The 12,517-nt window shown below is 45.9% G+C and overlaps 1 long non-coding RNA gene and 1 pseudogene across 4 annotated transcripts in view; one reads left to right on the plus strand and one right to left on the minus strand.

Annotated features, from left to right (window-relative positions):
- The window catches only part of LOC101704690 (uncharacterized), a 46,588-nt gene extending 43,037 nt beyond the window's left edge, over positions 1-3,551 (minus strand). The window contains exon 1 of one of the 4 annotated variants that reach the window (XR_015447410.1): positions 3,427-3,551. This is a non-coding gene — a long non-coding RNA (uncharacterized LOC101704690). The other 3 variants (XR_015447411.1, XR_015447409.1, XR_015447412.1) reach the window with 3 other exon arrangements.
- A 2,551-nt stretch (positions 3,552-6,102) lies between these two features.
- Positions 6,103-7,999, plus strand: LOC101698102 (zinc finger protein 853 pseudogene; annotated as a pseudogene).
- The last annotated feature ends 4,518 nt before the right edge of the window (positions 8,000-12,517 follow it).

Below are 12,517 nucleotides of genomic sequence, written 5' to 3' on the forward strand. Positions count from 1 at the left end.
GCTTTACCATGTCCTCCCAGACCCTGTTCGGAGGCTGTGGTCACTTCTGGGCGCATCCTCACGCCTTGCCTGGCTCCCTTATGGCCACCGTTAGGGGGGAGGGGATCCCAACGGCTGAGCGCGCCCACTCCCACGCGCAAGTTCCCGCCTTCTCCTTCCCTGGCGCGCGCCCCCTCCCTCGCGCGTGCTCCTCAGCCCTGTCTCCCAAGTCCCTGGTCAGTTTCAATTTCATCAAATTGAAGTTCAGGCGACCCAAACAATCGGGCTGATTTTTTTTTTTTTTTTTACTAGAAAGAAATGTTTTTAATATCATTTTTAACATTTAAAAAATAAAAGAAAAACTTCAATAAGGATCCTTCCATTGTTTTTTATACAGATTTAAATGCTGTCAGGTAATTTATCAGGTATATTTATAATCAATAACCTTATCAGTGAGGTTAGAAATTACAGTATTTATTGAGCTAAACTGTCACAAAATAAAGCACAACTACATGATCACAAATAGTAAACACAATACAAATAACCCAAAAATTAAATGAAAAAATAGTCGTGCAAAAGTAAATACAGAAGCTATGACCCAGTTCAAGGAAGTACAGAATGCCATACACAGGACTGCTTCATGTTACAGTAAGCTCAGTACTTCTGCACAGAAAGAACTTAGTGATTTCCAATTCCATCTTATACAATTTTACATAAATTTAGGAAGTGTATACACAATGTTCACATCTGCAACAATAACAAATTGATCATTAAAATTCAGGCAAAGGGAAATTAAGACATGGTAATGTGTGGCACATTATAATTACAGAATACCATTCATCAAGCTCATGTCTACGAACAGTAAATTGATGGCGCATCTAAATCTTAGGGATCAAATCATCCACAATCTTACAGCCAAAGTGCATTTTTTAAAAACTGCTATAGTGAAACAGGTCATGAATATCAAAATATATGATCATAATTTGCTTTCCACTTAAAAGCTAAATATTTTTATGCAAACGCAAGCTTAAAAGTGACTTTAAGATCTCAAAATTATATAAAATAATCATAACCACTTTTTAAAGGATGGGAAAATAACAAATTTGGCAGGTGCTATTTAACATTACTGTAAGGAAAGTATTAAACTAGCTAATTCCACTTTAAGAGGTAGTTGAACAAAATGTTGTTTGTATACTGCTTTGAGGTGTTGTGTTTGTTTCCCTTTCTTTCTTCAAAAGGAACAAACCCTGTACCAGCAGCATTAATTCATTGTGTCTACTATGAAAAATGAAGCACAGTTCAGTAGCAAAGAAGGCTGTGTCAGGGTGGGTGGAGCAGAGTCTCCCAGGGTGACCTGGTCCATGGTCACTGTCACCCTGACCAGAAGCAGCGAGCTGAGCACCTGGGACTGTGAGGACCTGGCTGGCTGCAGGTGCTGTGGGGACCCTGGAGGGACCGTGCTCAGGTGGCATGGGCTGCATCTTGGGACAGGATAAAGTCGTGAAATTTGCTCATTGGTTAGGAAACCTTTATGGAATAATGGCAGAAAAATGCCCACGTGGCCTTCAGGAACCTGAGCTCAGAAAGCCTGGCAGACACTCAGCAGACTCTGCTTGGGACCAGAAACGGGGGAGAGGCCACCCTTGACCCTCCCTCTGTCAGGTGCTCTTCCTATCACAGTAGATGGGACCTCTGCACACACAGAAGAAGATGTGGGCCCTGTACAGGGCGCCCTTGAGCAGCAGCAGGAGGTAGGTATAGTAGGCAGAGGTGCTGGTGAGCTGCAGGCCCAGTAAACCTAAAATAAGCCAGGTCATGAGTTTCAACTGCATGTGTGACAGCACGGGACACACTATGGGGAGGTGTCTCAGGTGTTGGTTTCTGATGACCTGCACTGAAGTGACACCACCCACCACACCCAAACCCAAAGATCAGCGTCTACCACTTCCACCAGGACCACCAAGGGCCAGATGCAGCTTGCAACTCAGCTGGATTGACAACCTCAGCTGAATTCACTAGAATTTTCTCAATGTTAAATATCAGGTTCATTTTTAATGAGTCCAACAGAGGAAAATATTTGGGATAATTAGACAGTAGAGTTTCTTTGTCATCAGCTTGTCTCTAAATAATAACAAATCCTGACTCATTCTGGCCAGAGGTTTCAGACATAATTTCTGGTAACATCACAGAAGGAATTGGCAGGGAAGCCCCGATCAACTTAATTAAAATCCAGAAAGACCTATATACATAGGAAGGGCAAAGACCTAAATTTGTAGTTTAATACTCAACACACTGATCTTGCAGCATTTTCTCACAATAGTTCCACTGGGGGAAAAAAGAATGGCAAAAATTCATTTTACAAATGTAGTGAGTAAAAATAATGAAGCCCCAGCAAGACTGGCCTCTGCACACCAAGCAAACAGAACCCTACTAGGTAACCTGTGAAGAAGAAAGTACTTCTTGGGTCACTGACAACCCAGAAGGGGACCTTGACTCACAGGGATGGACATGGACTAGCATATGACTGTGTCAACAGCAGTAATGAGTGTATGTTGGTAAATCCTGCCTATCATATCTGTTTTCATCATACAGAAGAAAGCAAGCTACAAATAAAACCAATAAAGATTACTAAAATCTATTCTTTTTTTCTTTTCACAGATCCACTGGGAGTTTAATTTGGCTATGGTATGAGATAGAATTCTTGATTTCCTTGGTTATGTACATATTGATCCACCACAATTTACAGGACATTTCCACTGTTCTGCTTCCCACCAGCTTCATAAACTAACTATGTCAGCCAGGTGTAGTGGTACACACCTGTAATCCTAACACTCTAGGAAGCTGAGATAGGAGAATGGTAAATTCAAGCCTAGAGTGGGCAATTCAGTGTCTTACTGAGAACCTGTCAGGAAAAAACGAAACAAAACATGGGCTGGGGAAATAGTTCAGTGCAAAAGTCTCCATATTCAATCCCCAGTCCCAGAAAAATAAATATTAAAAAATAAAGTATAGGGCTGGGGAATTAGCTCAGTAGCACCATGCCTGCCTGAAAAGCACAGGGTCCTGAGTTCCATCCCTGGTACCACTAAATGAATGAATAAATTTTTAAAAATAAAGTGTATATAATGTAAGAGGCAAAAATATTTTTAACTGGCCCATATTTCATTAACCACTCTAATAAGCCCTTATTCTTAGACTTCACTCAGTAAACTAGCAGACAAGGATATGCATGCTGGACAAAGATTCACCATGGAGATAAGAGTCTTCTCCAATCCAAGCCAAAAGGCAAAAAATAACTACAAAGAGGAATACAGAGGGAGAGGGGATAAGAAGGGAAATGGGGAGCAACAGGTGTGGGATGATAGACTGTGTGCCCCAGATCCCAGGCCACGGACAACGCGGCCAGGGACTCCTGTGAGTTAGGAATAAAGGCAGATAGCTTCTCACCTGGAGTGTGCCTGTCTCTGTATGGCCACCACTCATGCAAGAGTTTGGATTAAAAGTCTCACTTCCAGTGCCTCTGCAGTCCAACTTGTTTTTGTTGTTGTTGTTGTTGTTGTTGTTTTGTCTAGACAAATGAGATCATTTCATTCATATATATATATACATATACATATATATATACATATACATATATATATACATATACATATATATACATATACATATATATATACATATACATATATATATATATGATTCTTTATCCTGTTGGTCTACCGAACCAAAAAGGTAGTTCAGTGTATCCTTGCACCAAAACTATCTTTATTAATCTAGTTTTGTAAATTCTTGCTCTCTGATAAAACAAGTTGTTCCACTTTGTCCCTGAAGAGTGTCATAATTTTATACAAATTTATCTAATAATGATTTGACAACTCTGTGACTGAATGTTATTTGTTCACTTTTAAAATGTGGTAATTGGCCCGGGATTTAGCTCAGTGGTTCCGCTGACCACCTCGCAAGAGCAAGGTCCCGAGTTTGATCCCTGGTATCAAAAAAAGAAAAAATAAATTTGGTAATTTCCAGGTATGTTGGCATACACTTTTAATCCCAGCTCTTGGGAGGCAGAAGAAGGAGGACTGACTTGAGTTTGAGGTCAGCCTGATCTGCATAGTGAGCTCAAGGAAAGCCTGAACTACAGAGTGATACCCTGTGTCAAAAACAAAACCAAAAAAAAAGAAAGAAAGAAAGAAAGAAAGAAAGAAAGAAAGAAAGAAAGAAAGAAAGAAAGAAAGAAAGAAAATGTGCTAAGTAAGCCTAGAAAAAAATGTATCACTTGCCTGTGGTCAAAAGACCACAGGGCCTAGATCTAAAACCCAGGAGAGTCTTTATGCAAAGTGCCCTTTTTTTACTACAGTATCCCACATGCATAAACTTACACGTGTAAAACTGTTAAGCCTAAAAACAGAAATACATAAATGCAAAAATAACAATAAGGTATTATTTCAATACCTGTTCAACTTTGGACTGTTAGAGGTAGATTTTCTGGTTTTCGCTTTTTACATTGCTGTAGGTGGAACCCCAGGGCCTCAGCCATGCTAGGCAACTGCTCTGTGTATTAAGAACTAATACAATAAACTCCATGTTTCCACCCTGTTAAAACACATTTACCAGAACCTTAGCTGCCTCCAGCCTATTTGACTTACTACAGGTAATATTAAGGTAATTAACACTGCCAATCTGCTTAGTCCATTTTGTGTTCTTATAAGAGAATATTTGAGACTGGTAATTTTAAAGAATAGTGATTTGTTTCTTTCTGAAGGCTAGGAAGTAGAAGGTGGAGGGGCTCACAACTTTCAAGGGCCTTCCTGCTGTGTCATCTCATGTCCAAGGGCTTAAGGGCAAGAAAGTATGAAGAATAAACCAAGAGAGGGCCACCATTTCACTTTAATAACAAACTCACTCTCACAATAATAGATTCTCTCCCCTGAGGAGGGCAGCTGACCCAACCAACTCTTAAAATTTTCACCCCTGAACACTGCTGCACGAGGGATAAGGTTCGAACACATGACCTGTGGGAAACAAAGTGAAACAACAGAAGTAATGCTGGGAAACTTATCAGGAGGTCAGGACTAAGCAGCAGTAAAAAGTGAAAATTGTTACCATCCAGTTAGACTTCTAGAAACTAATAGTAATTCCTACGAATAAAGGTACAGGACAACTTGGTGTCCTAACAGATTGATTTAGTTACTGCCTGGAGAAAGTCCAATTGTTTTAAAATGCAAGTCATGTTTCCTGCCATCCTAGAGCTCTGAGGAGATGAAGTTGCCAGAGCTTTTGTGGGCAAAGGAGAGAAAAAAATTCGCGGATAATTCCTACACATCTGGCTTGAGCAAAGGATGTTCATAAACAGGAACTATATTTCCTTGACAGCTAGGCAATGTGGTAAGTGCTTAACACAAATGATCTCACATTAGCCCACAACTTCAGCAGGTATTATTGTGAAGCCAAATTACAAATGCAAAAAGAAAATTTGATTGGAAAAGGTTAAATAACGAGCCCAAAATCCAGAAAGTACTGGATTTAAGACCTTCCCTGTATGGACGGATGGATGGGAGGGTGGGTGGGCAAGCGAACTGGAGCCTGGCCGGGCCGCGCTGCCCGCCTCCCCGCGCCCCGCGCCTCGAGCCTCTGCCCAGGCCGCCCGCGGACTCTGGGCACCTGTGGCCGGTGGCCGCCCAGGAACCGTGTCATGCGGCCCCTGCTGACCCCAGCCCGGGCCACCCAGCGGGGTTGATCTAGGGCCCCAGCCTGGGCCCTGCAGAGTGCGATGGTCCCCCAGGGCAACCCCTGAGCCCGTTGCTGGGCTCTGCCTCTGGCCTGCACCCCCACCTGAGAGTCTTCACCATCTTCTGCCCGGGAACTCCACTCTGACCCTTCTCTTGGCCCAGGGCGACATCGGCAGGCCTTGACAGCCCGGATCCTCCGGAGTGCCCAGAAGGGTCCCCAGGAGTGGTCTGTGCCTCCCTGGATGGAGATGCCTCCAGAAGGAGCTGGCTGAATGCTGCCAGGCCTTCACCTTACAGCCTCTGCTGACCACGCCTTCCTGATTGTAGGGGCTGCTGCCGCCAGGCCGCCAGAAATGCTGTCCCAGCACAGCAGGCTCCCAGAGACTAAGGTGTGACCGCCAGGATGGAACTGGAGCTGGCAACAGAGATCTTCTTGTTGGAGCTTCAATGTCTTGCAGATGGAGGCCCAGTGCCTGACACCCTCTCAGGTGGCAGCGGTGGTAAGGATAGTCAAGAGGAGGAAGAGGGGAGCGGCAGCCCACAACCACCAGCAGTGTCAGCCCCAAGAGAGGCAGTAACATCACTGAGGAAGGCCACTCTGGACCAGAAGAGTTGCGACAGCAACAGTTAGAGCAGCAGCCAGAACTGCAGCAACAGTCACAGTATGAGCCACAAAAGCAGCAAACACAGTACCAACTAGTAGAACAGCAACCAAAATTGCAACAGGAGCAGCAACATGGGAAACAGCTGCTGCCTCAACTACAGCAGGAACTACAGGAAAACCACCAACCCATGCAACACCAGAAACTGATGCCACAGCTGCAGCTAATGCAACAAAATGGACAGGTGGAAGAGCAGGTGCAAGAGCAACAATTGCAGCAGCAACAGCAGGAAGGGTTACAGCAGCAGCAATTGCAAGAGCAACAATTGCAGCAGCAGCAGGAACAGTTACAAGAGCAGCAAGCACAAGAGCAACTACTGCAGCAGCAGCAGAAACAGTTACAGCAGCAGCAGCAGGTGCAAGAGCAACTCTTGCAACAGCAGCAAGTGCAAGAGCAACTGTTGCAGCAGCAGGAACAACTATAGCAGCAACAGTTCCAACAGGAGCAGAAGCAGCTCCAGCAACAGCAACTACTGTTGCTGCAGCAGCAGGCACAGATCCAGCAGCAGCAGGCACAGATCCAGCAGCAGCTTTTGCTGCAGCAGCAGGGGCAGCTCCAGCAACAGCAGCAGGAGCCTCTGCAGCAGCCTCCTGCTGCATTGGACCCAGAGGAGGAGGAAGAGGTGGAGCTGGAACTCATGCCCAGGGATCTGGGGTCAGAGCAGGAGCTGGAGCAGCAGCCGGAATTGGAGTGGCAACAAGAGCTGGAAGAGCAGCAGGAGCAGAGGCAACTGCAGCTCAAACTACAGGAACAGCTGTGGCAGTTGGAGCAGCAGCAACTGGAGCAGCAGGAGGTGCAGCTGGAGCTGACCCCCGTGGACCTGTGGACCTGGGCGCTCAGACGCAGGAGGTGTAGCTGGAGTTGACGAGCATGCAGCCCGAACTACAGCCTGAGCTGATGCCCGCTGCTGCAGGGGCCGGGCGGGCGTCGTGGTGGCCCCTCCGGGTTACGTGGTGCTGCAGGAGCTCATGGTGCTGCCCGCCGTGGCCGCAGCAGCCTTGGTGGCCATCCCGGCCCCGGCGGCCAGCGCAGCGCTGATCCCCGCGCGGCGGCGGCGGCGGCGGCGGCGGCGGCGGCGCGCGCGGGACCAGAGGACCATCTGCGGGGAGTGCGACAAGGGCTTCAGCCGCAGCTCTGATCAGGTGCGGCACCGGGCCACGCATAGGAGCGAGCGGCCGCACCGCTGTGGGGAGTGTGGCAAGGGCTTCTCGCACCACTCCAACCTGGTGACCCACCAGGGCATCCACACGGGCAAAAATCCCTGCCTACGCCTACTCCTACTGTTCCAAGCACTTCAGCGAGAGCTCAGAGCTTGTACAGCACCAGCGCACACACACAGGCGAGCGGCCCTATGCGTGCGGCGACTGTGGCAAGTGCTTCAGCTCTCCTCCAACCTGCTGCTGCATTGGCGTACTCACTCGGGCGAGAGGCCTTTCGTGTGTGCGAGGACTGTGGTGAGCGCTGCCGCCACAAGGTGCAGATCTGCCGCCAAGAGCGCCAGCTGCACAGTGCGGCCGCTCCCGGGGCCTCGGTGGGCTGCGCGCACTGCAGCCCGCGCCCCCCCCGTGGCGCTCCACGCACCCAGCAAACCTCGGGAGCCACTGCTCCCTTAGCGGACAGGCGACCTGATGCGTGATGCGCGTGCCTCGAGGGACTGGAGGGCCAGAGAGCGCGCAGGGGACGCGGGTCGGTTTCACCCGTGAAGCCCCTTGCCCGCACGTGTGGAGATGGCCAGAGACCTTGCTCCTAAGTTCGTAGTCTCCTGGAATATCCATGAAAAAGAAAAGACTTCCTTCCATCATCCTCCGGATTCCTTGAGATGTTCCAGGTTCAAAGATTCACAGCCCCCCCGCCCCCCGTCCCCACCCGAATCCATCCACAAGACTTAAGATAGCACAGGGGAAGCCAATGGCTAAGGCAGAGGTGGCCACATTGTTTTCTTTCTCTTGCAAAAAAAAAAAAAAAAAATCACACTTTGCAGAAACAAGAGTCACCTGAGAAATAAGATGTCTATATGGAGAGACATGCAGGGAGAAGATGAATCTTGATGAGAAGTATTTCAAGGAGAAAAACTGGGAGGGTGGAGAAACTTACGTGGACCAGGTAGAAAACTGACCAAGTCCTTGAAGGTCCTCTTGGTGGCGTTTGCCTTGAAAATACATGTTAGGGTGGAAATGCTTCAGGGTGGATATGATTCTGATGGAAACGCCCATGTTTGCAACTATGTGCACGGGGGCAGAGAGCAAACAAGTGCCAGGAAGCCCTGCTATGGACGGAAGGTAAACTTTCCTTCTAGGGCAGCCCGGGGTTCTGCGTGGGCAGGTCATAGAGGCTGTTGTAACCCTCTGCTGCCACATTCGCAAGCCCCCTATGGCACCTTAGCATCTCCTGGGGTAACAAACTGTGGCTCATGCAGAGAGCATTCTTGGGTTCTCTCCAAGGTCTAGAAGAGCCCCTGCCCCCCCACACACAGCTTGGGACAGCCCCGCCCCAGCTCAGGTTGCTCAGATGCTGCTCAGGGGGTTGGCGCTTGACACCAGGGACAGGGGTCTTCTGAACCAGGGTGAGTAGGGGCTGCCTGGCAGACCCTGCCTCCTGGCTGGAGCTGTGGGGAAAATACATTGAGGACAAGGATTGAGAGCAACAGAAAAGCTGTTTACCAAATCCTCTGGGGCAGGGGCTGTAAGAGCAGCAGCAACTGCTGACTTCGCACAGCGGGAAAGCAGGTTGGGGAAGAGGCCACTGGCTACCTCTGGCCCCCAAGCACTTCTTGCTCTCCCTGATGTCCCACATGTGGCTCCTTGATTACTGCCTTCTTCCCTCCCTGCTTCTCCTTTACTAACACAGCCTGCCATGTTTTACACATGTGTTGGTAAGTGAGAAGCAAAATATGAAAAATAAATTAAAATGAGCATTGAAAAAAAAAAGACCTTCCCTGGAACCTCAGGTGCTAAGTACTTTCCACAACAGCAAAGTGCTAATATCCATAATATTTATTTTAATAACTAAGCTGAAAGACTAGATTTTCCACCACAGAAATGACAAGTGATACTAAAACAACAGCCAGGCAGCTGCCAGGGTTTCATTGTGATTAACGCAGTTAAGCCATGTGGGCGACTTTTGACATTTCTGCCCAGAGATCCACCTTTGAAAACAATACTGTATATGTTGGATTGGTCTTAAATTATTTGTAGAGAAGATGTCAGACCTTTAATACATGTTAGAGAACTTGCAATATTCACCACCTCACTGCAGTGACAGCAGGAATCTTGCAATTTGGTTTTTCAAAGAAAAATTGAGGCACTGTAGGTTCATAAAAAGCCAAGGGGTCACTATGAGGCACCTTGGGCAGAAAAAAACAAATTCCTCACATACAGAGAGCAGGATAAGTAGATGTAGGGAGGAGATGTTCCCACTTTATTATATACTCATCAGATCACATCACTGACCCTGGGTAACACGCTTAATGAGAACAATCAACTAGACAGCAGTAGTGATTCTTATCAAAGAGTAAGATTTAAGAGTGGATTCCTGGGCATTATCTATCATATTTCTGATTTACATGCAGGTTGAACAGTCAGTGTGTCCAGAAGGACACTACAGAATGGTGCTTTGGAAGGGACAGAAGGGTGACTGGCAGGAGAGCAGGCTGCTACTGTGTACTTCTTGTTTGTAAGTTCACCATGACTGCCCTCAAGGACTTCAAGAGTGGTCAGAGCAAAATCTGAGAGCTGCCCCTCAGTGCAGCCAGACAGCAGAGGTTAAGGAGAGAGCAGAAAGACTCCTTAGCATGCAGGCAAGAAAAGCTAAGAACAGGTTGGAAGCCAGGTCAAGCTCACCAGGGAATTCTGGCCTCAGGTTAAAAACAGAACAGTGACTGGAAGCAGCTTGGGAATTACTGCTCTCAACAGGTCTATGACATGACTCACAGCCCTCCACTCTGGAGCAGTTGCCTTCTTTATCAGATACACAGTAGGCATCTTAGCATCTCTTTGGCACTGTTCTGGGGATTCCTCTCATTTCCCTTCTGAGTTGGATCTCTTGTTTATTGTATTCCACATCTTCCTCTTTTTAGTTTACTTTCTACTTGGTGTTTCTCACCTTCCAATTGCTTTTAATAAAGAGGAAGAGAGCCCGCCATAGCCATGGTGGCTCATGCCTGTAATCCTACCACTTGGGAGGCTGAGGCAGGAGGACCACTGTGAGTTCAAGGCCAGCCTGGGCTACATAGTGATTTAAAGACCTTACATAGCAAGACTCCACCTCAATCAATCGAATAAAGAGGACAGGGGAAGTAAGTATCTTGAGGCTTTGCATGTCTGAAAATACTTTATTCTAACTGACCATAATTTTTAAGTTTTAAATTATTTGCCTTCAGAATTTTAAAGGCATTGGGCTATAGTTTTCTGTCCAGATTGCTTCAGGGAAATTCAAAGCCATTCTGATTCAAGATCCTTTATTTATGACCCATTTTTGTTTGTTTGTTTTACACTAGAATCATCTATTTATCTCTCCCTCAGGACCCAGTGTCCTAAAGTTTCCTAATGAAAGGGAGTAATATAGGTATATTATCCAGCTGGGTACTCAGTGAACACATTCAATCTGCAAGCATCAACCTTCAATTATGGGTCATTTTCTGGAATTACAATATTTTCCTTTTCATGCCCCCCTATTTCCTCTATCAGAATGATCAGTTAAGTGTCATGTTCCTCTTTGAATGTCTTTTTCGTTTTACTGTCTGGGAGATTTCCTGAACATTGATTTTCCAACCCTCCTTCCAGTGCAGGTTCTCTCTCTCCCCTCTCTCTCTCTCTCTCTCTCTCTCTCTCTCTCTCTCTCTCTCTCTCTCTCTCTCTCTGGGGATCGAATCCAGGGGCACTGTACTACTGAGCTACAACCCTAGCCTTAGCCTTTTTGCCTCAGCCTCCCAAGTAGCTGGAATCACAAGCATGTGGCACCACACTGGGCTAAGGTTTTTGTTTCCTTTTCTTTTCTCTTACTAGTCTTTCACATAGCATCCTGTTTTTCTTTATCCTCATCCTTTATCTCTGAATACATTAGAAATTTTGGCAGGAAGTTGTTGGAACTTATTTTATTCCTGTAAAGTCTGTTTTTTCTGACTTGGTGTTACCTATTTATTTTTGTTCCATGTTCTACCTTCAATATTGGTACATTCCTTAACTAACTGGTAATCCTTGGGTATTTCCTTAATGATTAAAATGGGGGGGAGGATAAAAGAGCTTATAAGTGAACTTGTGGTGGGGCTTGGATGGCTAGGAATGTAAGGAACCCCACAAGTCTTTTCTCTAGGGCTACCCAGAAATACTCAAGGATATGGCAAGCTACGGCATTCTGTGGGCAGGTGGAAATTGGGGTGTGTGCGCGCGTGCGCGCGTGCGCGCAAGGGCTAAATTCTCAGACTCAGTTTGCATGCAATCACTTTCTCCTCTATTTTCAGTATGACAGTGACTATATTTCTTTCCAAATACTGAACAGATACTAATATTAGGGATTTGAGAACAAGAAAATTTAGATTTCAAAAAAAGATCAGAAATTATTCTATTATTTTCATAAGACTTCACTTAGGTGTTTTAAAATAATGATGAGTGACAAAAGATTAAATAGTGGACATTTATTTTCTGTGGTAAGATTATTCTAAAAGTTTCCAAAATTTCCTGTTAAAAATAAAGATGTAATAATAACTCCATGGCTTATTATTATTACAAACCAATATACCCTGCTAAGATTATATACAAAGAAAACAAGAAAAAATATTCTGATACAGACATTGGATACTAGAAAACATTAAAAAATACATAATACAAATAAATGCCAACTTTAAAATCTTAAAAAAAAAAGAAAGACAATGCAATATTTAGAATACACCATCCCCCCCCCCCCCAGTACGTAGGACTCAAACCCAGGGTGTATTCTACCACTGAGGTACATCCCCAGACCTTTTTATATTTTATTTTAAAACAGGGTTTGTATTGGAGATGTGGCTCAGTGGCGCCGCACCTGCCTGAGTGCAATCTCTGGTACCACACACAAAAAAAGTTAAAACAGGGGTTCACTAAGTTTCCCGGGTTGGCCTCAAACGTTCCATCCTCCTGCCCAGCCTCCTGAGTGGTTGAGATTATAGGCCTG

This window comes from Heterocephalus glaber, unplaced genomic scaffold (assembly GCF_053883595.1).
Source record: "Heterocephalus glaber isolate CG9 unplaced genomic scaffold, H.glaber_assembly_v1.0 deba00001757, whole genome shotgun sequence".
NCBI lineage: Eukaryota > Metazoa > Chordata > Mammalia > Rodentia > Bathyergidae > Heterocephalus > Heterocephalus glaber.